General features: G+C 52.0%; 1 protein-coding gene across 3 annotated transcripts in view; it reads right to left on the bottom strand.

Annotated features, from left to right (window-relative positions):
* The window catches only part of RNF24 (ring finger protein 24), a 29,369-nt gene extending 17,529 nt beyond the window's left edge, over positions 1-11,840 (bottom strand). Inside the window, exons 1-2 of one of the 3 annotated variants that reach the window (XM_059470341.1) lie at positions 11,782-11,840; positions 3,148-3,230 (exon numbers count right to left, since the gene is read on the bottom strand). The gene's annotated coding sequence lies outside the window, so the exon portion shown is untranslated. Of the gene's footprint in view, positions 1-3,147; positions 3,231-5,349; positions 5,514-11,781 lie in introns of those variants that run through there. The other 2 variants (XM_059470340.1, XM_059470343.1) reach the window with 2 other exon arrangements.
* Positions 11,841-25,624: the final 13,784 nt, after the last annotated feature.

The raw sequence follows: 25,624 nt of genomic DNA, 5'->3' as shown, positions 1-25,624 counted from the left end.
GAAGCAGATGGATTAAACAACTTCCTAAAACCCTTTCCCCCCCATTTCCTAAGCTCCCTTAATGAAGGAAAAAAAAATAATGATCAGTGCAGCACACAGGGATCAATAATCCTACAAAACCCTGCTGGAGATGAGCACCCTGAGCCAGTGATGGGATCACAGCTGCCAGCAGCCATGCTACAAAGGCAGCTGGAGGAGCCAAGCACAGTTTGGGAACAGGAAGGCAGAAGGATCTAGCTGACACTAAATAAGGTTGCTAGGTTATGGATTTTTGTGGGGAGGGGCATAATCTGCAAGGGGATCCAGATGGCTGTAAAGCCTTGTGGTGGAAAAGCAGCATGAGGCCAGAGAGGGAAGAATTCCTCTTTATGCTGCTGCTGTCTGCTCCTGGGTCCTGGGTTTCACTCCTCAGGAATGCACTCTGTGGACCCTTTTAATTGCACCATTGATATTTGAGGTAAAAATTAAGAAGAAGAGGTAGCTGGATAGAGAAGAGTGAAAAAGCTGGTGATAGATAGTGGGAAAAAGTCCCTAAACAACTCCCACAGAGCAGCCATTCCCCCAGGCCCCCTTTGATCCAACCAGGTTTGGATTTTACAATCCTGACAGCCTGAAAAAGGCTCCAGGGAAACCCAGACAATCCCAAACCCCAGCCTGCTGGGAATTCACACCAATGCCACGTCACTGCTGTTTCCAATTTTTCCTAATACTTCCAAAAAATGAGCTGCACAGACAGTCCACCCTTTCCTGGTTTTGACACAAGTACTGGGATTTAGGGGAGCATTATTTATCATTCCTTCTCCCTTGCTAACAGAGACTGGAATGGTTTTGCAACACTTTACAGAGTCCAGCAAAAAACCTCCTGGGAGTCACATGGAAACAGGACCCAAGCTGCTTCACCTCTATGGGACTGGCACAAGAAAGGTGACTGCAAGGATGGAAAACCCCTCAAAATTTAGTTGGGAATGGAAAATGGAACTTTTCCACAGCCAGACTTGCACAACCAATTGAGGTGCTTGGAGAGAAACATTCACCAACCAACAAATGCATCTCCTCCTCTGTCAGTGTCAGCACCAAAGGTGATGCCATGGGGTATCATCCTTTTTCCATATTCTCCTGGAATTGTGGCCTGATCTTAGTGGGGTGCAGAAAATGAAGGTTCCTTAGTGAAGCACTGGCACAGGTTGTTTGAGAAGTTGTGGATTCCCTATCCCTGGAAATGTTCAAGGTCACGTTGGAGCAACCTGGTCTAGTGGAAGGTGTTCCTGCTCATGGCAGGGTGGTGGAATGAGATGGCCTTGAAGGGCCACTCCAACCTAAACCATTCCATGAGTCTGTGATTCTAAAATCCAGGTGTACCCATATCCCAGGAGTCTGCAACCAGGAGGTGATGGACAACCAGGTGTAAATTTTCAGCACCACCTGCCCACACCCCTCCTTTGTCCAGGGATTCCTCAAAAACTGAGCCCTAAATAAGCAAAACCCCAATTTACAGCTGTGCTGCTGATGCACAACTTGTTTAAAAAAAAAAAAAAGCAAAGCAAACCAAACACCTTCTGTGAATTACTTATAATTTACATTTTTCTTGCAACTGACTGAACAAAACCTGCTAAATATTTTCTGAATGCTTCAAGGCTACAAAGTTAAAACCACCAGTGGGAATTTCGTGTAACAGTTTACTGTCAGATCTCCATGAATTCCTGGGTGCTGAATCACCTACTAGAAGGGAAAATCTATGAGTGGCACTGAGGGGATGGACAACCAGGTGTAAATTTTCAACACCACCTGCCCACATCCTTCCTTTGCCCAGGGATGCTGCTTCTTACAGGGGTTCCTCATAAACTGAGTCCTAAATAAGCAAAACCCCCATTTACAGCTGTGCTGTCGATGCACAACTTGTTTTCTAAAAATAAACAAAAGCAAACACCTTTTGTGAGTTATTTGAAATTTACATTTTTCTTGCAACTGACTGAAACAAAACCTGCTAAATATTTTCTTGCAACTGACTGAACAAAACCTGCTAAATATTTTCTGAGAGCTTCAAGGCTACAAAGTTAAAACCACCAGTGGGAATTTCGTGTAACAGTTTACTGTCGGATCTCCACGAATTGAATTCCCGGGCGCTGAATCGCCTACTAGAAGGGAAAATATATGAGTGGCACTAAGGAGGTGGCTTAGCAACGAGCAGGCTGGCAGCTTCAAGTGGCTTTTTAAAGGTCAAGAGAGAACACGATGTCTGGAGCCCTCACGTTCCATTTTTTTTACTACAATTTAATGATATTTCTGGCCAGCTCAGTTATTAAATTGCCGCCTCGCACCAGCCAGCCACACATCTGTTACACCCGGGCTTTAAATTAAGACTTTCCCCTCCTAAATATCCCCTTTCAACCCATTCTCACCTTCAGCGAAGTGAAAAGCTTTGTCGGGATGAAACACAAGGAGAGGTCCCAGCACGGAGGGGATTTTTGGGAGGTGCTGCCGAGCAGCATCATTGAAATTCAGCGGGAGAAGCCGCTTTTCCTCGGCTCTGCGGGGGCTGCCATGTTAAATCACATTTGGATTCACAGTACAAGGCTGCTAAAATACCACCACGGCGCCTATTGGCACATTTCAATGAAAACGCCGTGGCCTCATTAGTAGAGTGGAAATTATGAGCTTGTCTTTGTATATATTTAAAAGCTTGCCTCTGAAACTCTACTGGGTCGGGGCCAGGAATTCCTGGCTCTGAGCTCCTACCACTCCGCAGTTCGGGATCGCTTTGCTGGCACAGGTCAAGCGACCACGCAGCCATCGACCCGGGAGAAAAGGCATTTAAAAAGTGCCCTGAGGGGAGAGGCAACAGGGTTTGAACTAAACCCTCCTCAACCCTCCTCCCTGTCAGCTCCCTGGTTAGGCAGCAAGTCCTAATGAAAGTGCAGGTTGTAATTAAAAGGATGCAGGAATGTGGGTGTGTGGAGTTTCATCCTGCTCCCAACAGTTGGGGTGAGAGCATCCCAGAAGCACCGTTCCCCTCTGGGGATGGACCACAAAAACCCAAATCCTTTGAAATGAGGGGCAAACTCGTGAAATAACACGGATCTGATGCTCTCCAGATGGGAATTTGCAAGTGTCTGTGAAGGAAAACTTTGGGCTCAGCTCCCTACTTACCTGCACGGGCGCCGCAACGCAGCCAAGCCACGCAAACCCAACGTGTCAGCTTGAACAGCTACCGTGCTTTGGTACCAGGGATGCTGGAAGAAAAGAGAAAAACACCCTAAAAATTGCACAAAAATCCAGAGGGAGCAAGGGAGAGGATGAAGACATGGTTTTTAAATTTGCAGAGGCTCCCAGAAATTGCTTCAGCTCTTGGTAACAGCACAGAGATCCCCTTTTAAAACACGGCGATGACGTTACGTGGCATAGAAAGAATGGGGGGGAGGCTTGGCTAATCCTCACAATTTTATAAGCATCTGAGACACTAATCCCTTGATCTCATTGAAAGGGATTAGAATTACTCCCTTGCCAGGAAATTTAAGAAGTTTTCTACCAGATGTAAACAAAAGCACGGAGCAGCCCGCAGAGATGGCTGCCACACAGCGAGCGCTCACAGAGAAATCTGCATCTGGGCTGGTTTTGGGGTGGAAAAGGGGGATTTCCATCACAGTGTCTGGAATGATGTGGGTATCCAAGGCAAGCCAGATCAGTCCATCCACAGAAGGATCCCATCCTGGGCAAGAAACCTGCCATGGCTTCACAAATCATCTTTGGGCTCCAACTCTTATGGGAATGGATGCTTCAGCTAAAAAAAAAAAAAAAAAAAATCCATCCCAACCACCTGACTTGCTCTGCATTGGCCTAGGAAAACATCATTTTAAGAATAAGAAAAAAATATCTGAGCAACAAAACAAGTTGTGCCCAGCTACACAGCAGCCTTCATCCACAGAGCTCTGTGGTCAGGACCAGGATTTAATAAAGAAAATAAAACATGGCACCCTCATGGGAACAGACTGGGATCTGCTGCTACCCTCACAATGAGTGATTCATAATATTGAAGAATAAATTATTTGACTTAGAAGATGAAGCAGGCAATGTGCAATCTGGGGTTTGATATCAAGCAGTTTGCTACTAAGTTGGATGTGCCAGCTCAGAACATCAATAGCGGAGATAAATCAAACCTAAAGGAAACAGAAAGGACTCAGGGGATCCTTTAGAGAGGAAAACCAACTTTTGTTAGAAAACAGAAGTTTTCTAAGAAAGAAACGAAACTTTTGTCAGCATTTATTTTAAATTCCATCCAAAGAAGAAACTAAAGGGACTCAAGTTCCAACCTCAGTATAAACAAGACTACAATTTCATCAGCTTCTCTTAAAACCCCTCCTTTTGGAGGTGCCTGAAAGGATGGCAGCAGAATCCCTCTTCTCCAGCACATTTTTCTACAGGACCATATAATTTTTAGTTTTTAGGCACCAATACCCACCATCCCCACTGCAGTCCCAACTCCCTGCAAGACTCCCACTCCCAGCTTTAGCATCAAAGGCTGGAATAAACCACCTGATGTCAGGCTTGTCTGCAGCTCCATCCCTCATCCCAGGCCTTTCCCATCACCTCCCTGACCTGCTCCTCCTGCTGCATCACTGGCAGCTGCATGGGGAAGATGCTTCAGGAACAGGAGGACACAAGGAGGAAGCTCCAAGAATGGTCAGAAGCACACGACAGCTCAGCATCCCTCAGGCAAAGCCCCAGTTGAGAAAATGATCCATTTTTCCTGCCTTTACTCCCAAACAACGCTCAGAAACATGGTGAGAGTCTGTTGGTGTGAATGCCAAGCAAGACTGGGGTGCAGGGCTCAGGTGACAGACACCCAACCCACAACAGCACCACCAGACAGGCTCCAGCCAGCTCATCCCAATTTATTCAGCCCTCAATATCACACAATCCCATCCCACTTCAGATGGCCACCACCACCACCAAAAGCCTTATTTTTTATCTCACACGCCAAGGGAGAAAACACCGGGTCTAAGGGGTCTAATCCAACACTTCTCAACTAAAAAGCGAAAGAAAAACCCCAACCCCGCAGCTTGGTTTGAGCAGAGCCAGGAAATTGCCTCGGGGGAAGCCCAGCCCAGGCTGGCGACGGGTTTTTACAGGGAACAATAGGAAAATGGGAGTCGCTAAAGCACCGAGGGACTATTTGCCTGCTCGGGACAAAGCTCTGCGAGGAGAGAAGTTGAACTCGATCCCTACAATCCGAGAGCCCCGGTCAGCGGCAGGCACGATCCACGCGGGTGGATTTGTTGTAGTTGAAGCTGTCGGGTGGGAGACTCTGATCCCTTCAGCTCAGTTCTAACTTGGCTTCACGCACTTTCTTACCTGCCGGGCTGCTCCTCCTGGATTTCAAGGACCAACGGGTGAGCTGAAATGCCCTGGTTTAATGCCTGGGAAGCTGCATGGTCACGGAGCTCTGGTGTTCTCCCCAAAATACTCCCATACACCAAGAAGCTGGGAAATTCACTCCTGCTGCACAGGCTGCGAGAGGCAGGAACCAGGAGGGCAGCTCCCTCCTGCTCAGCACTTTCAGTTTCTCTCTCCAAGCACTCTCCTGGCACAACTTCCTCTAAAGCGCTTTGTGAGTGAAAAGCTGCATTAGTGGTGGGATTAATCCTCTGAGGGGATAATAAAATCACAGAATCATGGAATCGTTTAGGTTGGAAAACCTTCTAAGGCTAAGCCAGCACTGCCAAGGCCTTCACTAACCCATGCACCCAAGTGCCACATCCTCACGGCTTTTAAATCCCTCCAGGGACGGTGACTTCAGCCCCTGCCACGAAAACGTGGTGTCAAAGGCCTTGCCAAAGTCCAGAGACACACCCAGGGCCCCTCCTTCACCTGCCAAAACAGGTCACCTTGTCACACAAGGAGATCAGGTCGGTCAGGCAGGACCTGCATGTCACAAACTCACACTGGCTGCTCCAGATCCTCTGACTGCCCTGCTGGTGCCGCGTGAAGGCGCTCAGGGTGACCTGCTCCTGTCACCTGACTGACAGCCCTGTAGTTCCCCAAATCCTCCTTCCTGTCCTTCCTGTAGCTGTGTGTGTCACATCTGCTCACTTCCAGTCACTGGGACCTCCCAGTTAGCCAGGGCTGCTGGGAAATCATGGAAAGTTACCCCCATCCATTGCAGCAATCCATTTGTTTGAGTCATTACACATGACTCTCTGCTGGCAACCACTGTGTCACAGCTCTCCTGAAGCACAGTGGCTTCCAGATCCTTCTCCTGTGGGTGACCATGTGCAGGTGCACTTCAGTTGGGTTTTTGGAGAAGTCCCAATTCCTCTGTGAGCATTCTCAGGGGCTTTCATGGTTTCCAACACATCAATAATCCTTGTGCCTGTGCTGCCACATGGATCTCCATCCCCTTCCTCCTTGGAGACAGCACACTGAAGGACATGCTGTCCCTCAAACACTGGGATGGGCCTCCAGGATTATCCCACGCAAAGATCCTTTTCCCCCTTGGAGCCAGGAGAACCCAAGTTCTTCAGCAGTGTGGTGTCCTGCAAACCCACCCAAAAACAAAACTAAAGCAAAATAAGGCTGAAGAAGTCATTCCTTCTTGCTCCTCACACTCACAGTCCTGAAGATGAAGGAGAAAAAGCAGGATACCCCTGCCTAGGCTTCCCACTACCCTGCCCTTGCTGCTCCTCCTGTTTCTCAATGTCTGTGCTTTTTCCACAGCCTGATCCAGCTGCAGTTCCAGCATTGGAGCAATGTGAGACCTCACAGCCTTCAGCAACACTGAGCCAGCTGCTTCCAGGTGATTTGGTCCATGAGCTCCTGCTGTCCATCCACTCATTGGCATTAGGGCCAGGCTTGTCTCCTCTCACCATCCCTTCAGCACTGACACCATTCCTGAGCAGGACACCTCTACATGTGGCTTTAGGAACCCTTTAGGATTAGTTTTTGTTCTTTGATGGAATTTAAACATGCCAGACAAGTAGAAAAATGACACATTCCTTGTGTTACTGAGCATCCAAAAATGACACAGCTCCATCTCCAGCAGGCACAACTGCATCCCAGGATGGTGGAACAGGCCCTGCTCCAGCCCACTGTCAATGCCAGGGCTTTTCCATCCCTCAGGTCAGGAAGCAAATCACCACTGCCCACAGCTGCAGCAAAACCACGTGGGTTTGGATCCTCTCCTGAGGCGTGTTTTCCATGGGATTGCTGGCATTCCTTGTTTTCCATGGGATCCCTGGCATTCCTCGTTTTCCATGGGATCCCTGGCATTCCTCAATGCAGTGAACAGCACCCGGCGGGCTCAGGCAATGACTGGGCTCACTCTGGGCTCACTCACAGTTAAGCCGGGCTCAGGCAATGACTGGGCTCACTCTGGGCTTTCTCGCAGTTAAGCCGGGCTCAGGCGATGACTGGGATCATTCACAGTTAAGCCGGGCTCAGGCGATGACTGGGCTCACTCTGGGCTCACTCACAGTAAAGCCGGGCTCAGGCAATGACTGGGCTCACTCTGGGCTCTCTCGCAGTTAAGCCGGGCTCAGGCGATGACTGGGCTCACTCTGGGCTCACTCACAGTAAAGCCGGGCTCAGGCGATGACTGGGCTCACTCTGGGCTCACTCACAGTTAAGCCGGGCTCAGGCAATGACTGGGCTCACTCTGGGCTCACTCACAGTAAAGCCGGGCTCAGGCGATGACTGGGCTCTCTCCTATCACACATCATCACTGATGCCGCTTTAGAGCCCTGTCAGCGGCTCGGGGTGGGGACACGGGAACACCAGGACGGCCACTCCCAACCCGAGTCTGAGCGGTTCCAGGCCAACAGTGCCAGCAGAGGGAATGGCTGTGACGGCCGATCTTATCTTGTGTCAACAACACTCAGCTTTAAGGGGAATGATTGCGGGAACAAAAACAAACAAACCCAGCTCGGGCACACCAACCGCTGCTGAGACCGGGGGAGCTTCAACCCCCCAAAACACCCTCCAGGATTCCACACCAACGATCCAAATTGGTCCAAAGTGGCTGAGGACCAGCAGAAGGATCTGCACCTCCCGCCACGGCCCCAAGGACAGGCTTGTTTGGGTTTACTGTGCAGCAGGAGCCTGGCGAGGTGGGGGAGGATCACGGCTCAGCCCTGTCATCCCAAGGCAGAAGGTTCCAGGTGCAGGTGGTGGGAACATGAAACGAGCACCAGCTGTGCCTCTCCCCACCTTTTCCACATCCAGGTGTCGTTTGATGGCTGTGAGGGAATCACTCACAACACATCATCTGCCACACAGCCCCAGTGGAGGTGACAGCAGGTCACTGGCAGGGGTGACCCAAAGAGATGCTCCAGAAGCACAAAAGCCCTGCTTGCAAAGCCAGGAGTCCTCCTGTAATCCCACACATCATCTAGTCCAGAAAGCAGCTGGAAGTTGGCTCTTCTTGGCTACAACCTCCAGGCTTGGTTCAGATCCACAATCCTGAGCAGCTCTGCTGCTTCCTTACCATGGAATCCTCCTTCTCCTCTTCCTCATCACCTGCCTCTCCCCAGGACAGGGCCAGGACCACTCTCTAGCCAAGAACAGTGGCGACAACCAGCAGCCATCACATTATTTCCAATGTGGCACACAGTATTCCTCATCTGAAGGTCCAACAGATCCCACAACATTCAGAGCACACTGACCCCAAAGGTGTCCTTCATGGCTGGTCCACCAGAGTTATCTCCAACCACATCTGGAGGCCTGGGATGCACAGGCAGGAAGTTCCAGCAGAGCTGACCCAACTCCACATCTTGTTCTCCCCAAATCTGACACGGCCTTTGGCCAAACAGCAATGGCAGCAACACAAGCAGCACACCTGCAGTGTCCCAGCCTTGGTGAATGGGGACAAAATCAGCAAACCAGAGCTGAGCAGTGGTGGAACAGAGGCTGTGGGAGGCTGTGGAGGGGATCTCCTCCAGCAGCAAGGCTGGGAGATGTGGGAAATCACCACCCCACACACCTCCAGCAGCTCCACCACCCGCCCAGGATCAGGACCACCATCTGCCAGCACAGCCCTGTGCCCTGGTGACGGGATCACACTGCTGCTCCTGTCTGCTTCTGCCACAAAGGGCTGGAAGCATTTATTTCCCCCTTTTTTAATAGGTTTTAAATACCTCAATTAGTGCATTTTGGGTTCCTTCCACATTGCCCCCAAGCAGTTCTTCTGTCAGGGGCTCTATCCTTCCACTGCTCATTATTAGTGGGGCACGGGGTTGTTATTTTTTCCAGGCCAGGGGCCAAATTTGTATTTAATTTTTGCTCCAGATGGCACAGCACTCCAGATGCATCAGCTGGAGCATCGAACCTGCATGAATAAAGTAATAGAGCAAACAACATGATTTACTCAGGGGCTGTTTGACACGCTTAAGGTGCTTTGTGTACATCTGTTGTGTAAAAAAAAAAAAAAAACAGCATTCAAATGAATTCAGATGATGGTTTCATTGTTAAACCCAACACCTGAGGGAAATGAAACAGCAGTAGGAATCTAAAAAATAATGATGATGATAATAGTATTAAAACTTATATTTTGCTAATGTCAAGTCAAGGATTTTTTTTTAAAAAAAGGTTGATTTCAGCCATCTCTGCTGAGCACGGGCCTGGGTTTTGTTCACCTTCCTCTGTCCCCAAAGCTGCTGCTGGCAGTGGGTGCTGAAAACCAGGGTCAGAGTTCTCCCAGAAGGGCCGGTGATGCCAGATTGCAGCGTGGTGCTGAGAGCTTACGGCTCTGCTCACCCGAGGAGATGCAAGGAGGACACCAGAGGACAACCACGAGATGTTCCAGTTATGCTTCTGGCAAATTCACCCCGTTCCCAGAAAGCTGCTGCATCCCTCCGGCACAGCCTGCAGCCAGGATGTGCTCCCTGCAAACTAAAGCACCCAAAATAACTCAGAATAGGAGGAAAAAAAAAAAAAAAGAGAGAGAGAGACATCGAGTAGTCGGGTTTATCTGCCCGGGCACATGAATAGCCGCCGTGTAAAAACCAGCTGAGCCCGCAAACGCTTGGAAACAAAGGGATGGGGGGGAGGTGTCTTTTTGTGCCTGGCTTTGCTCCGTTCAGAGCATCCTTGGGCTGCGAGAGCCCGTCCTGGCGGCACCCGAAACAAAGGAAAGCCGGGAGCTGTAGGCAGGAGCCAGCTGGGGAAAACCGGGACGAGGAGGAGGAGGAGGAGGCACCCGCATCGCCCTCCCCGGCAGCTGCGGAGCCGGGCTCGCGTGTTGCCGAACACGTTATCCATGGCAGGAAACTCGAGATCAAAGGCGAGGAGCGTGCCAGAGCAAGATGTCATCCAAGCCTCCTGCCAAAGGTGTGCAGGGAGGGGGAAGCACCCCCAGACACACACGCTGGCACATCCGACCCAGCTCGCTCGTGGGGTGACCGAGACCCACGGCGTGCCCTCCCTCCTCCGTGCAGCCCGGCGAAGACAAAGCCGGGCTGAACCGAACAAACAAAATAAAACCAAAACCCCAAACCGCAGGAGGTGCATTTTTACCCGTGCGTTTCCAGTCCCCAGGGTCCCACGCAGGTCCCCGGCCAAAGCGGCGGCCGCAGGGAGGGCACGGACGTGGCAGGAACAGCAGCCCAGTGTAACTCCGAAAAAGCAGCTTTTCCCATTTCTGGGTGGCTTTTTTTTTTGTTTGTTTGTATGTTTTTGGTTTTCTTTTAAAGCAGGAGAAACCCGCAGCGTCCTGTCTCGGCCCCAGGAAAGCAAGGGGACGTGTCTGATTCCAAGCCAGCGGCCACTGGGAACAGAGGTGACCTGGGGACCCTGAGCCCAGCGTGGGGTGGGACCCCCAGGAGCTGCCCATTATCAGGGGGTCCAGGCAGGATGGGGACATGTCCCCTGCCCCTTTGTGCCACCCCAGCATCCCTCCGGGGTGATGCAGCCCCAGTCCATGGCTCCAGCCTCGGGGCTGTCCCCTCTGCCCCACAAGCGGGACCTTATGGCAGCCCTATAGTGCTGCCCCAAGACCTCCTGAGAGTGCCCCCTTTGGGGTCTGCAGGGACGTGGGGGCTGCTCCATTGCCCTGTGGAGGTCCCTGTCCCCGAGGGGAGTGTGGAGCAGAGAGAGACGGACAGAAAGAGCGGGACCCTGTCCCCCGTGGGAGCTGCTGTGGAGGGGGTGTCGCTGCCCCACAGCGGGGGAGGATGGAGGGGGAGCCCTGTCCCATAGGGCACGGCACAGAGAGAGGGTCCTGCCCCACACAGGGCTGGAAAACAGACCCTGCCCCACAGAACAAGGCGCAGAGAGAGGGTATAGCCCAAAGAGCAGATGGAGGAGGGACCCTGTCCCACAGCACAAGGCACAGAGTGAGGGTACAGCCCAAAGAGCGGATGGAGGAGGGACGCTGCCCCACAGAACAAGGCGCAGGGAGAGGGGATGGAGCAGACCCGTCCCTACAGAATAAGGCGCACGGAGAGGGTACAGCCCAAAGACGGGATGGAGGAGGGACCCTTCCCTACAGATCATAGCACAGGGAGAGGTCCCACCGCACAGAAGGGCTGCAAGAGGGTCCCTCCCCTACAGAACAAGGCACACAGGGAGGGTCCTGCCCAAAGCGCAGCTGCAGGACGGACCCTGCCCCACAGAGCGCTGCACAGGGAGGAACCCCAGGCACACAGGGGGGATGCAGAGCGCTCCCTTCCCCACAGAACACGGCACAGCGAGGGGTCCCACCCCACACAGGGGTCCCCAGAGCGGGTCCCCTCCCCTCATCCCGGGGGCTCAGGTCCTCCGGCCCCCCAGGGGGCTCTCGCCCCCCGCACTCACCCGCCGCCACCACGCCGTCCCGCCGGGGCTCGCCCGCCCGCCCGCACCGCCCGGCCCGGGCAGGACCCGGATGGAGCCGCCCCGCCCCGCCCGGAGCCGGGCACGGCCTCGCCGCGCGCACCGCGCATGCGCCGAGGGGGACGGGGCGGGGCCAGGGGACATGAGGGGACAGCGCGAGGGGAGGGGGGACAGGGGTGACACGGGGACAGGGTGGGACAAGGAAAGCAGGTGGCGAGGAATGACGGGAAAGGGATGATGGGACAGGGGAAGGTGATAGAGGTGATGGGGCGTGACGCGAGTGACGGGGGTGACAGAGAAAGGAGGTGGCGGACGGTGACACGGGGAGGGGATGGGACAGACAGAGGTGACGGAGGGTGGACACGGGGCAGGGAGTGACTGTGGGGGCGTAAGGAGACATTGCAGTGACACTGGGCAGAGGAGACGGGGATGGTGTAGTGAGGCCTTAAAGTGACAGGGTGGCGGAGATGACACTGGCGACAGGGTGGCACTGGGGAAAGGCAATGGTGTGGTGGAGGCTGTGGAGACAGGAGATGACTTTGGAGACATGACGTGGCAGTGGGGACAGGACAGAGTGGCAGCGAGTGCAGATGGAGACAAGGCCTGGCAGGAGGGACGACAGATGACAGGAGTTGGTGGCAGTGGGGACAGGGTGGCAGGAGGGGTGACCCAGAGGGGTCAGGCGGTGGCACCAGGGGGGGTGTGTGGGTGGGCACTGTCCCACTCTGCTCATCACTGTCCGCACCCCTCCAGCTGTCCCCACCCCTGTCCCTTTGCAGGGACACGACATCATTTGTGGGGGAAATGACATCAGCCTGGAGCTGGGATGTCCCCAGAGCCAGCGTCGCGCGCTGCTCCGAGGATGTGCCAGGCGTGCAAGGGAAGCTGATCCTCTTTGTCCCCTTCCTTCCCTCCTCAGGCTGCGTGGAGGGACACGGTGGTCCCGGGTGCTGTGGCAGCAGGGACACTGGGATGCACATCCCACACTCTGTGACAGGATGGACACTGAGATGCACATCCCGCACTCTGTGACAACAGGGGACACTGGGATGAGAATGCCACACTCTGTGACAGCAGGGACACTGAGATGAGCATCCCGGGTGCTGTGACAGCAGGGACAATGGGATGCACATCCCACACTCTGTGACAGCAGGGATACTGGGATGGGCATCCTGCACTCTGTGACAGGAGGGACACTGGGATGCGCCTCCCGCTCTCCCGGCGCTGCCCCCGGCATTCCCGGGAGCTAAGGCCGACCCGCGGGATGTTTTCCCTGCTGAAGCCTTGTTCCCGCAGTGGGAATCCCCGCTCGGGTGGGAAGGATCCGCCCGGGCACGCTGGAGCTGGCAGTCCTGGCGTTGGGAAGAGCCCGCGGGGAGCGCTGCCGGCAGCCGCCCGGACAGGAGGGATTTGGGAAGCAAATGCGCTCGGAAATCGAGTTCTGACGTTCCTCCCACTGCGGAGCTGCAGCTGGAGGGGAGGGAGGGAGTGCTGCGAGCCTTGTCCTTGGCGCGGAGTCATGGAATTGTTTGGGTGGGAAGGGACCTTAAAGCTCATCTTGTGCCAATCCTCCCTGCCATGGTCAGGGACAGCTTCCACTGGATCAAGTTGTTCCCAGCCTGGCCTTGGACTCTCCCAGGGATCCAGGGGCAGCCACAGCTTCTCTGGGCACCCTGTGCCAGGGCCTCCCCACCCTCACAGGGAAGAATTTCTTCCTAATATCGATCTAACCCTGCCCTCTGTCATTGTGAAACCATTCCCCTTTTTCCTGATGAGAAATGTGCTGGCTCTTGTTCCCAGTCCCTCTCCACCCCTTTAGGCCCTGCAAGGGGCTCTGAGCTCTCCCTGGAGCCTTCTCTTCTCCAGGTGAGCACCCCCAGCTCTCCCAGACTGGCTCTGGCTCCAGCCTTTGGAGCAGCTCCATGGCCTCCTCTGGGCTCTCTCCAGCAGCTCCAGCTCCTTCTGATGTTGGGGATCCCAGGGCTGGAGCAGCTCTGCAGGTGGGGTCTGACCTGAGCAGGGCAGAGGAGCAAAATCTCACCCCTTCCCCTGCTGCCCACACTGGGGATCAGCCCAGAGCTCTCTGGGCTGCCAGCACACACAGCTGGGGCATGCCCAGCCTCTTTCCCTGACTGAGAGAAAATAAAAACCACCCAAAAATGGCCCCACAGCCCTCTGGACATGGGCAAGGCAGGGTGTCTGCTGTGACTCCAGTGCTGGCACAGAAATAAACTCCTGTACATTGCTTTATGCCCAGAGTCTACTGGCAGTTACACAGGGCAGCTCCTGTGGTGCACCACCCTCCCTGCCTCAGTTTCCCTTTGGGAAGCCCTGCTGCCTGCATGGGAACATATTGTATTTGTGGGGTGCCCCGATGAATGAAGGAAGGAATGATGAATCTGACTCCATGTTGTCAGAAGGCGAATTTATTATTTTATGATACTATATTATATTAAAGAATACTATACTAAACTCTACTAAAGAATACAGAAAGGATACTTACAGAATGCTAGAAAGATAATAATGAAAACTCGTGACTCTTTCCAGAGTCCTGACACAGCTTGGCTCCAGTTGGCCAAAGAGTGAAAACAACTCACAGCAGAATGCAATGGAACAATCACCTGTGGGTAAACAATCTCAAACACATTCCACATGAGCACAACACAGGAGAAGTAAATGAGATAATTCTGTTTTTCCTTTTCTCTGAGGCTCCTCAGCTTCCCAGAAGAAAAGTCCTTTTCTTCTGGGAAAAGGAGATTTTCCAGAGAATGTGACCATGGCCAAGGAAGTTCCCCTCAGTGGAAAGGGAAGGCTGGATGGGCAGAGTCCTTGCTGCCTGTGTGCTGGCAGAGGGAGGATGTGGGGTGGGGGGCACCCAAATTCAGCTAACTGGACGTGTGGGGATGCACCTGATTCCCTCCCTGGCCACAGAGGGAACCACAGTGCTCACACTCTCCCTGCTCCACATGTTTCTGCTACCAACACTTTCCTGGATTTGTGAGAAAATCCTGGTTTTCCTAGTGATGAGTGAAGGCACCCACGATCCAGCCCAGCTGCATGCCTGGATCTTGTGGAGATGGGGTGATAAGGGAGTGTGGGTCTGTCCATGGAAAGGTGGAAGATGTCTCTTTTTTCCTCTCATTGCTCTCTGGCAGTGCTGGACTACGAGTGCCGTGGCAGATCTGTCGTCACCCCAATTCAAATGGGGTGACAAGTGCAGGGATGGCACTGAAGTGTCCCTGGAAAGCAGGTGGAGGATAGAGTGGTGGCAGCATCCCTGTCACTGCTTCCCGCAGCCTGTCAGGATCTCCTGCTCCTCCGAAAATTTCTTCTCTGACAGGATGGTCAAGCCCTGAGAGGTGCCCAGGGCAGTGGTGGAATCCCCATCCCTGGAGGGATTTAAAAGCTGTGTGGATGTGGCACTTGGGGACATGGTCAGTGGTGGGGAACAGTTCTACTTGATGACCTTAGAGGGCTTTTCTGACCTTAATGATTCCATGATTCTCTGATCTACCCTCACATCTTTTCCTTTGTGGTCAAGAGGACCTTCAGCACCACCAGCCTGGCCAAGCCCATCACAGAGGCGCTGTGGATGGTGGAGCTGGTGGCCAGAGGAAGGGTTGGGTTCCTGCAGATCATCCCCTTCCTTGGTGCCGTGGCATAGCCCTGCCAGGTCCTGGACAGTCCCTCACTGGAAAATTGTCCACTTTACTTTTCTCCTTTCTTCCTCTTCTCTTTTTTCACTTCTTCATCCCTCCTGCCTGCTTGCTCTCCCCATTCCATGCCTCCCCTTCTCCCCTCCTTTCCCTTGAGGTCTCTGGGGTGGCAGTGCCAGCTGAGCCAAGATCCCTGTCCCCTCTCAGCCAAGGACACTCTCTGTTAACAGCTAGGCTGGATGATCTTAGGGCACTTTCCCGACCTTAATGATTTTATGAGTCTATAAATATAATAGAATTTATGATTCTATAAATACCATAGAATTTATGATTCTATAAATATCAGTGTGTGCCCATCCCATCTGTGCCCCTGGCTGGGCTGTGGGGAGCCTCCCTGTGTCCCTCCGTGCTGTGGTGGCATTGCCCAGCAGGTACTGCCAGCTCTGTGCCCTGCTCAGGGTGCAGCCCTGCTTTCTCACACCTCCTCTCCACCCCTTCCACGCTGCTCCTAACAGCCCTTCCTCTACCCCTGGCCAGCCCAGTGCAGAGCAGGGTGGAGCAGCACACACTCTTCCTCTTCCTCATAGCAGCAATTACCCGGGAGCTTTGATTCATTAATGACTTTGTGAGTCAGGCAGTGACACTGCCCGGGGCTGACCCAGCTCCCACCTCCCTCCTCACCTTTGCATCCACCTGGGGATCATGCCCTGCTGAGCAAGTGGAGCAGGTGTAGCTCCTGGGTGGCAACCAAAACCCTGCAGCTCTTCCTCTTCCTCTTCATCACACTCTGAGGGGCTTGGCTGCAGCACAGGATCTGATAGGAAAGGGGAATTCAGGGAGTCACCCATTGCATCCAAGCTGGGAAGTAAATTGGGGTGGAGCCTGCTTGCAGGTGCTTGGAGATGAAATAGCACAACCTGTATCCATGTGGGTCCATCCTCTTCCTCCTGTTCCTGCCCCCAAAAACGAGCCAGGGGAAAATAACCAACCTGGACATCACCAGGCAATGCTGAAAGGTTCATTTAGGGGACTCAGAGCCACAGGCTGGGACTGATCCTGCTGGGAATGTCCCTGGCAGTTTGGGCTGTTTGGCTCAGCACTGTCAGGATGGAGATGAGGATTTTCCTACCACTGAGGTCAGGAAAACTTTTCAAGTGCCTTCTTCTGGAGCAGGGAGCATTTGCTGGAGGATGCAGGTGGTTCCTGAGAGGCGAGGAAGCGTCAGGAATTCCTGTCAGGCAGCCAGACCCTTTCTTCCACCTTAACACCACTCTGGGCTCTGCCTGCCCCCCTCCTGCTCAAAAGGACCCTCATTGAGGGTGAGTGTCCTTGTCCTGGCAGGAGCCAGCCCAAGGATGGGCTTGCAGGGAAGAGCAGAGTGGCACGTGGAAAAGTGGGCTCAGGTGGGAGCAGCCCCAGCCATGGGGAGATTGCAGAGGGTGGAGGGCAGGATTGCTCTCACCCTCAGTGATGCATGGAGTGTGGAGGAATGATAAGGGAGAGATGTCTTAAAATGCCTGTTAATGGTAGATGAGCGTGTTTCCTAATGGGAAGTCAAACCAGTTTGTTGGAGGCATCGTGTCCCTCAGCTGTGCACAGGAATGGGATGTCCTACTGCATCCATGCTGCCAAACCCATGTCCCTGGTGGGCATGGTGCACTAGAATGTCACTTAGAGTGTCATTAGAATGTCACTTCAGGGCCAAACTAGAACCAAGAGCTGAGGGAGGGTAACCAGATTCCCCCTTATCCCTTAGGAGTGCACCAACACCTCATCCCACCCGTCAGAGACACAGGCAGGTGTAGCCATGATATTTTCTGAAAAATCCTTTCCTTAGGATTTTTTCTCCTGAGAAGCTGAGGCCTCAGGAACAAAATGTAAACAATGGTTATCTGCTGCTGTGGAATGCAACAGGTGCATCTGTGATTGGTCTCATGTAGTTGTTTCTAATTAATGGCCAATCACAGTCCAGCTGTCCAGACTGTCTCAGTCAGGCACAAGCCTTTATTTCCATTCTTTTTCTATTCTTAGCCAGCCTTCTGATGAAATCCTTTCTTCTATTCTTTTAGTATAGTTTTAATGTAATATATATAATAAAATAATAAATCAAGCCTTCTGAAGCATGGAGTCAGATCCTTGTCTTTTCCCTCATTCCAAGAACCCCTGTGAACACCACCATAGGCAGGGTCCTTGGGTCCAACAAAATCCACCAAAAATTGACATTATGGACAAGGAACATGCAATGCACAGTGGCATGGCAGCTCCTCCTGGCTCAGAGACACAGGCAGGGTCCTTGGGTCCAACTAAATCCACCAGAAATGGACAATATGGACAAGACACAGTGGCATGGGAGCTCCTCCTGGCTCAGAGCCACGGCCCCACTCTGCTGGTATCCATCCCCTGGCTGGGACTGGGGGAGCAGCTCCTCAGGAATGTGAGGCCAGGGCCAAGCTAGGGAATGCTTTCCACATTAGATTCTCTCAGTTTCCGGCAATTTGCTGCTTCAGGATTTCCTAAGCCAGAGGTTGGATCCGTATCTTTCGGCTTTGCAGCACTTGATGGGCTTGTGGAGAGGGGGTTGATACCATGTGTGGTGTTTCCTTGGGAAAAAAGGAGTTCAAAAGGATGAGCAGGCACTGGAAGAGGCACTTTGGGGGCAGCTGTGGTGCAGCCCAGGGTTGATTCATGCTTTAAATATAATAAATGATGTGGAAGAGCGATGTGAAACCCCCCTGCTCCTCCTCCTCCTCTCTGCTGGGTGTAACGTGGAGGGCTGAGCAGGACTCAGCCCTGGGGCCAGAGGGTTTCCACATGAGGCTGCAATGCAAAACATCTGGAGAACATCAGCCAGAAAGAGACAGGAATGCTCCAAGCTGGGAAGGGGCCCAGGCTGTCCCTTGCAGGCCCAGACAGCCACACACACACACACTCACTGTCTCATCCCAGAGCTCTGCCAGCCCTTGGGCTGGGGTTTTGTCAGGAACATCCTGTCCAGGAGGATGTTTGCAGGTGGGATCCATCCCAGGCACATTTCTGGGGTATGCAGGAGCTGGGGGTGGCAGCTCCAGTGATCTGCCACTGACATCTTCCCAAGCCTCAGCAGTTTCAGGAATTTTATTCCCCTCTGTGTTGGGAATACAAGGCCATTACCACCTCACCAGGAGCAGTCACTTCCTTCTTAACACATGGATTTAGTTGTAGGGTGCAGTGATGGACAGAAAATTTGGGTTTGAAGGGTTTTTTTTTTCCCCAGAAAAAGGGTCTAGGAAACAAAGCAGGAGGAGGGGAGCAAGAGAGCCCAGACCAACTTTATTGAACAGTGTTCCTTCCTCAGACTTGTTCCACAGATTGCTTTTGTTTGGGACCACACTTGATAAGCCAGGATTGATTTAAAGGCTGAGAAAAACCTTGCAGGAACATCCACAGGGCTCCTGGATAAGGCCAGAGACAACTTTTAAATGGGGAGAAATTCCCAGGAGGTGAAAATTGGGTGATCTTTAAGGTCCCTTCCTGTCACCCTGGTTTTTTAAGATTTTCTAAGCTTTCTGATGTTGACATTCTTGTAGTGAACTTTCTCACACACTTTCTGTAAATAACTAATTGTTTTGCATTCCTTGATGGAGGAGGAGAGAGTTGATGGACTGTTGGTTTAACCTGTGTCATTGGAGAGGTGGCACTGTCACCCTCCAATCCACTGTCACTTTTGTAAAACTATAAATATTGGAGTCAGAAAATAAACTTCCCTTTTTTCCTTCACCTTGAGAACGGTAGTGTGCTTGTGTTCTTTCGTGTCCTATAGCGACACCTTCCATCCCACACCATTCCATGATTCCCTGAATCTGCAATTTGGGAGGATTGAGAGGGGAACTCATGGAATGGACAGCTCTGGGTATAAAGGGGCACCATCCAGCAAATGAGATAACCAGAGATCTGATGGCTGAATGCTTTTGGAGCTGAGGACATCGAATCTGGAGCCCACCACACCCTCCTGCCTCATGGGAAGAGTGGGTCCTGCATGGTGGCAAATGCTTGTGCAGAGTGAATAACTTCTATATAAGATAAATAGATAATAATACTAAAAACAACCTAATGAAAAATAAATCCTCTGCCGGAAATCTCATCTCCTGTTCTTTTGGCTACCACTTGCCACAAGCCAGAGGGGCTGATTAACCTCTCTCTTCCACATCTGGAAATCCATGGAAGTGGACATCAAACGTCTGTGCTTTGAGGAGACCAGACACTGAGGCAACTCTCCTGAAGCTGTCTTTAACTTGGGAGAGAGGAAAGTCCCCACCCTTTGCAGGGAGTGTGGATTTACCTCCTGCAAGCACAGGCAGAGCCTGGCCTCCTGATAGCATCTCAGGGGATGTAAACACAGGGAGCTGGCCAAGCCTGCCCGTGGTGGAGCCGGACCAGCCTGCCTGGGAGAGCAGGGAGAAGGAAATGCTGAATGCATCAGCAGGCACCCCGAAGGTGGGTGGCTTCTCTAAGCCTTCCTCCAAAGGTTTGCTGTTGTTTTTGGCCAAGGTCTTGGCCTTTCTTGGAGCTCTCATTGCCTTGTGGTTACACAAACTCGTTGAGTCAGTGGATCCTGCCAATGGGTCATTTCTAAGAGTTTGTTTCTCTTCCTTCATGTCCACATTGAGCCACCAAACACGTGGAAAACACAGTGCTGTGCTGGCAGCAGGATCATGAGATGCTCAGCCCGACCATCTGGGTCTGTTTATCCCCCAAATGAGGGGGGATAAACCCAATGAGGGTTTGCAGCTCCCCACCCCACCACCACCCCCTGGCACCTAAAGAGAGGTGAGAAGGCTCTTCCTGTGTGCAGACAACAGCTGTGGTGCTCCTGCAAAGCTGCCCTGGGAGCCATGGAGAGCAGCAGGTGGTTTTTGGGAAGTTGGCACGGGTGTCACTCAGATATTTTTGAGGCGAGCAGGTGGGAAGCGGTGCTGGGTCTGCAACATGAGCCTGGGCAGAGTAACCCAGATGTCACCCCCGTGCTGTGGGAAGAGATCCCAAGGCTGTAATGGGAGAAGGTTGGCTCCTTGTTGGAATTAAAGCAGGTAGAGGAGGCAGGGGGTGAGGAGGGAAGGGTGGGATCCCCTGCTGGAGCTGTAATCAGGGCAGCTGTACAAGGAAAGGGTGAATGGGAGACTGGTGTCTGAGATGAGCTGGGCAATAAAGTGAGGGAAAAATCCCACTTGCACCCCAAAATCCTCCAGTGCTTGCAGAGGAACAACGGCTGGGAGCCCTCTGTGCCTCAGTTTCCCCAGGTGTAACATGGTTTAAAACACTTGAGGGGGGTTTCCTTGTCCTTGAGTGGGCTTGAGGACCCATAAACAGGATGATGCTTATGGTGTTTTCTCCTTTTTGCTATGAAACTCTCCTCTCTCCATTAGGGAAATCTCAGCCTAGAAGCACCTTCCCAAATGGAAGCTGTGCCAGGAAAGGGCAGAGGAAAATGGCTGGAGCCCTCTGGTCCAGCTGTATCCCCATGCCTCAGTTTCCCCAGGTGTAACATATGGATTAAAACATTTGAGGGGCATTTTCTTGCTCTTGAGTGTGCTTGGGGCTCCACAAACAGGATGATGCTTATGGTCTTTCTCCCTTTTGCTATGAAATCCTCCTCAAACATCTCTCCATCAGGGGGAATCCCAGCCCAGAACCTTCCCCAAATGGAAGCTGTGCTAGGAAAGGGCAGAGGAAAACGGCCAGAGCCCTCTGGCCCAACTGCATCCCCGTGCCTCAGTTTCCCCAGGGTTTAAAACACTTGAGGGAGGTTTCCTTGCTCTTGAGTGGGCTCCACAAACAGGATGATGCTTATGGTGTTTTCTCCCTTTTTGCTATGAAATCCTCCTCAAGCATCTCTCCATCACGGGGAATCCCAGCCCAGAAGCACCTCCCCAAATGGAAGCTGCGCCAGGAAAGGGCCTCACCTCCTCTCCCAGCCTGTCAGGAGAGCAGCACGTGGCAGGTCTCCTAGGGCAGGTGTGGCATCAGCTCTCTCCCCACAAATCCTCTCTGTGTTTGCTCTCTGGATTTAACCAGGGCTCAGCAACTGGAGCCATTCCTTGGCGCGGGGAAAGGCAGCTCCTCACGTGTCCACACCCGTGGTGTCCCTGCCTGTCACCAGGCTAGCTGGGAGGTGATGCTCCACCACAGCTCCTCTTCCTGGGCAGCGCTTGGAGCGCTCCAGATAAGCTGCTGCCTTTGTGAGGCTTGATCCTGCCCCAGGAGTTTCTTCCTGGGTCTCATCACATCCTGGAAGTGAACTAATCCTCTTTTGACAGCTGGGGAAACTGAGGCACAGCCCACTGGGGTGACCTGTTCTGCCTTTGCCATGTTGTCCTTCTGAGGGCACTGAGTGATGCTTTTTCACACTGCCCTTGGGAACAGAGGGGGAGAGATCAGCAGTTCCCATGGGAATTGTGTGGGACACCATCACGTGGAGGGGAGAGAGCAGGAAGCTCTGGGAAACCATTGCAGCTCCCCAAAATCTGGATAACTCAAGTGTCGCAGACATCTTTTCTTCTTAAAAGTCCTTTCTTAGGATTTTTCTTCCTGAGAAGCTGGGAGGCCTCAGGAACAAAATGTAAACAATGGTTATCTGCTGCTGTGGAATGCAACAGGTGCATCTGTGATTGGCCCATCTTGGATGTTTATAATTAATGGCCAATCCCAGTCCAGTTATCTTGGACTCTCTGTCCGAGACACAACCTTTATTATTCATTCCTTTCGATTCTTAGCTTAGCTAGCCTTCTGAGATGAAACTTTTCCTTCTATTCTTTTTAGTATAGTTTTAATGTAATATATATCATAAAATAATAAATCAAGCCTTCTGAACATGGAGTCAACATTCTCGTCTCTTCCCTCACCTGAAAACCCCTGTGAACACAGTCACACTCAAGGTCAGAGCCTTGGCTTGAGCTGAAGAGGATTTTTGCCTCTGCAGAGCAGACCTGCACTCCACACAAGGCTGTCCCAAGGCCTTCACCCAGAAAATTTGGGATGTGTCCTTAGAATTTTGGGGCAGCTGTTGGTCAGTGGCGCTGGGTGGCCTCGCTCAGTTGGTGGCCAAAGCCCACCTTGAACCTGCTCTTTACCAGCTGTCCCAGGCACAGCCAGGAGAGCTCATTTTGCCCTTCCAGCCAGCAGCTTTTCCATGTGGCAGCAGGGATTTCTGAGCTGAGCATCCCTGGGGTTATTTACGCTCTGCAGAGAGGGCTGGTCCGGGTTGGAGGCTCCTGACTCCATTCACCTGCCTTGTTTTGTGCAGGGTGAGGAGCACTTGGCCACTGGGCTGTGCCTCATCTGCCTCTGGCTGGATGCCTTTCCCATAAAACTGGGGCACCCTGCATCCAGCTGGCAAGCTGCAGGGACCTTTGACTCAGCTGGACTCAGCTCCAGCTCCCAGTCCCTCGTGAAAACCAATCCTTGGTGCTGGAGGAATTTGCTGGAGGCACCTCAGGTCTTTTTATAACTCTGTCTGGGTGGGGAAAGCTGAGCCACCACGTGGGAATTCCTGCTGGAGGGAAAAGGGCTCGGGATGCTCCTCTGGGTGGTCCTTGGGAGGGTGGCATCGAGCTGGGCACCCCTCTGAAGGCACCACAGGGTGGGTGTGTCGCAGACATCTTTTATGAAAAATCATTTTCTTAACATTTTTCTTCTTGAGAAGCTGAGAGGCTTCAGGAGCAAAATGTAAACATTGATTGTCTGCTGCTGTGGAATGCAACAGGTAGATTTTTGATTAGCTCGTGTTAGTTGTTTCTAATTAATAGCTATTCACAGCTCAGCTGGTTTAGAGAGCTTGAGCTACGAACCTTTGTTATCTTTTTTTTTTATTCTATTCTTAGCTAGCTTTTTGATAAATTTTTTTTCTTCTATTCTTTTAGTATAGTTTTAATATAATATATATAATAAAATAATAAATCAGCCTTCTGAAACATGGAGTCAGATCCTCATCTCTTCCCTCAACCTGAGACCCCTGTGAACACGGTCACACAAGGTGCTCCTGCTCCCACCTTCCTCTGGGAGGAAGAACCTCTTCTCCAGGGCCATCCATCCCACCAGGATGCAGGCATGGCAGCAAGGAGGGAGCAGGGAGATGGAATTTGGTGGATCTATTTCCATCCCTGCCCTCGATGTGGCGCCGAGCCCCGGTGTTACACAACTGCTGGCAATCAAAACACTCACGTCAGAGACTTTAATTAGCAGCAAAAAAAAAGGGTTTCAGGGATGCTGTGGAAAGATTCTGTGTCAGCAGGTTTTCCCTCCTCAGGATTGGGATACATCTTGGGAGAGGAGAGGTGTCACCATAGCCCCACAAAGAAGCCAATGGATCATGGAGATGGTTCCCAACATGTGTGGGGCACTCAAGGAGCTTTATTCCATTTTTCCCAGCCTCTGAGGTTTGTCTTGGTGTTTTCCAGAGCCAGCAGTGGTGCATTTTGTGGATAACACCACACTGGGAAGCAGGGGGGAGGCCCACAGGGCCCTGCAGAGGCTGGTGCCACATCCTGGGACAGGCTGGACATGACAGAGTGGATCTGGGATCCCTGCAAGACTGTCGCAGACATCCTTTATGAAAAATCCTTTCCTTAGGATTTTTCCTCCTGAGAAGCTGAGAGGCCTCAGGAACAAAATGTAAACATTGATTATCTGCTGCTGTGGAATGCAACAGGTGCATCTGTGATTGGCCCATGTTGGATGTTTGTAATTAATGGCCAATCACAGTCCAGCTGGCTCTGACAGAGCCAAGCCACAAACCTTTGTTATCATTCTTTGCTATTCTATTCTTAGCCAGCCTTCTGATGAAATCCTTTCTTCTATTCTTTTAGTACAGTTTTAATGTAATGTATGTCATAAAATAATAAATCAGCCTTCTGAAACATGGAGTCAGATCCTCGTTTCTTGCCTCATTCCAAGAACCCTGTGAACACTGTCACACAAGACCAAGCCTGGAGACCACGTTCCATTTTGGGCTCCTCAGTCCAAGAGAACACTTGATGTGCTGGGGCCAGCCCAGCAGATCCACCAGGCAGGGTGGGATGCCCCTGGAATCTCTGTGTGAGGCAATGGGAAAGCCACAGGTGTGAGAAGATGTCACCATCACTGCCAGCATTCACTCCAAGGAGACACAAGCAAATCCAGTCTATTTGCATATTGAGATAATGAATTCTTCCTGATGGTTGCTTTGCTCAAACTCCATGAAGAAATGGAGATTTTCTTCTCTGCTTGGAGCAGGACACTCGCCATACTGGGCAGAATTCAGCCCCAGGGAAGCAGGGAGGTGGATTCCCAGTGGATTGTTGAGGATCTTGGGCACCCATGAAGCAAGCAGCCTCGAGTCTCACTACACTCCCATCCATGATCTTATTTTGATACAGCTGATGATGTTTTATTCCCCAATGAGCTCTAGTTCAAAGCTCATCTCGTTCTGCAGCTCAACTGGGTTGTTATGCTTCCTCAGGAGGGAGAATATTCCTTCAAGCTGTGGCTCAGACAGGATATTTTTGGCATAATTGGGTTTCTGCTCGGCATTCATTATTTCCAGATATTTGCCTTGAAAATCGCCTCCAAGGTGTCCTGGGGGGATGCTGGGCTGCCTCCATCTCCTTGGCTCATCAGGGTTTGGTTTTTGCTGGAAATCATGACCCCGTGGAGAGCCCAGAGGTCTGAACATCTGATGGTGGGTGCAGGAAAACTGTGGACGTGGCAGGAACTCCCTGATAAGGGGGCTCTGATCATCTTGGTGCTCACAGAAACTGGAGAGGAGACACAGTGAGATCTGGAAATACACCAGGTAACTCATCAAAACACACCCAGCTGTGTCCCAAGGGGAAAAGGGAGCACACTGGGGGCTGTAAAATCCCAATTTCCAGTCTCCAAAGACCTCCCTTTACTTGGGATGCAAAGCAGAGCTTGTAGCCTCACATTTCTCTTCCCAGAGAAAAGCAAGGCACAATTCTTTCCAAGAATATTTCTGTGTTTCACATTCTCTGAACATCAGAGAAAGGAAAAACAATTCTTATCATTTGCTGTGCCTGTGTTTGTACCAAAGTAGAATGCAATATGGAGATTATTTACCCAAGGTGATGGGGTTTTGTTTCCTTGGCCTATCAGGGCCAGGTGTGTGTGTGTGTGTGTGTGTGTTGGGACTTTGGGGT

Source organism: Ammospiza nelsoni, chromosome 4 (genome assembly GCF_027579445.1).
Source record: "Ammospiza nelsoni isolate bAmmNel1 chromosome 4, bAmmNel1.pri, whole genome shotgun sequence".
Lineage (NCBI taxonomy): Eukaryota > Metazoa > Chordata > Aves > Passeriformes > Passerellidae > Ammospiza > Ammospiza nelsoni.
The sequence above is the reverse complement of the archived record's forward strand: the minus strand, read 5'-3'. Positions and strand labels throughout refer to the sequence as shown.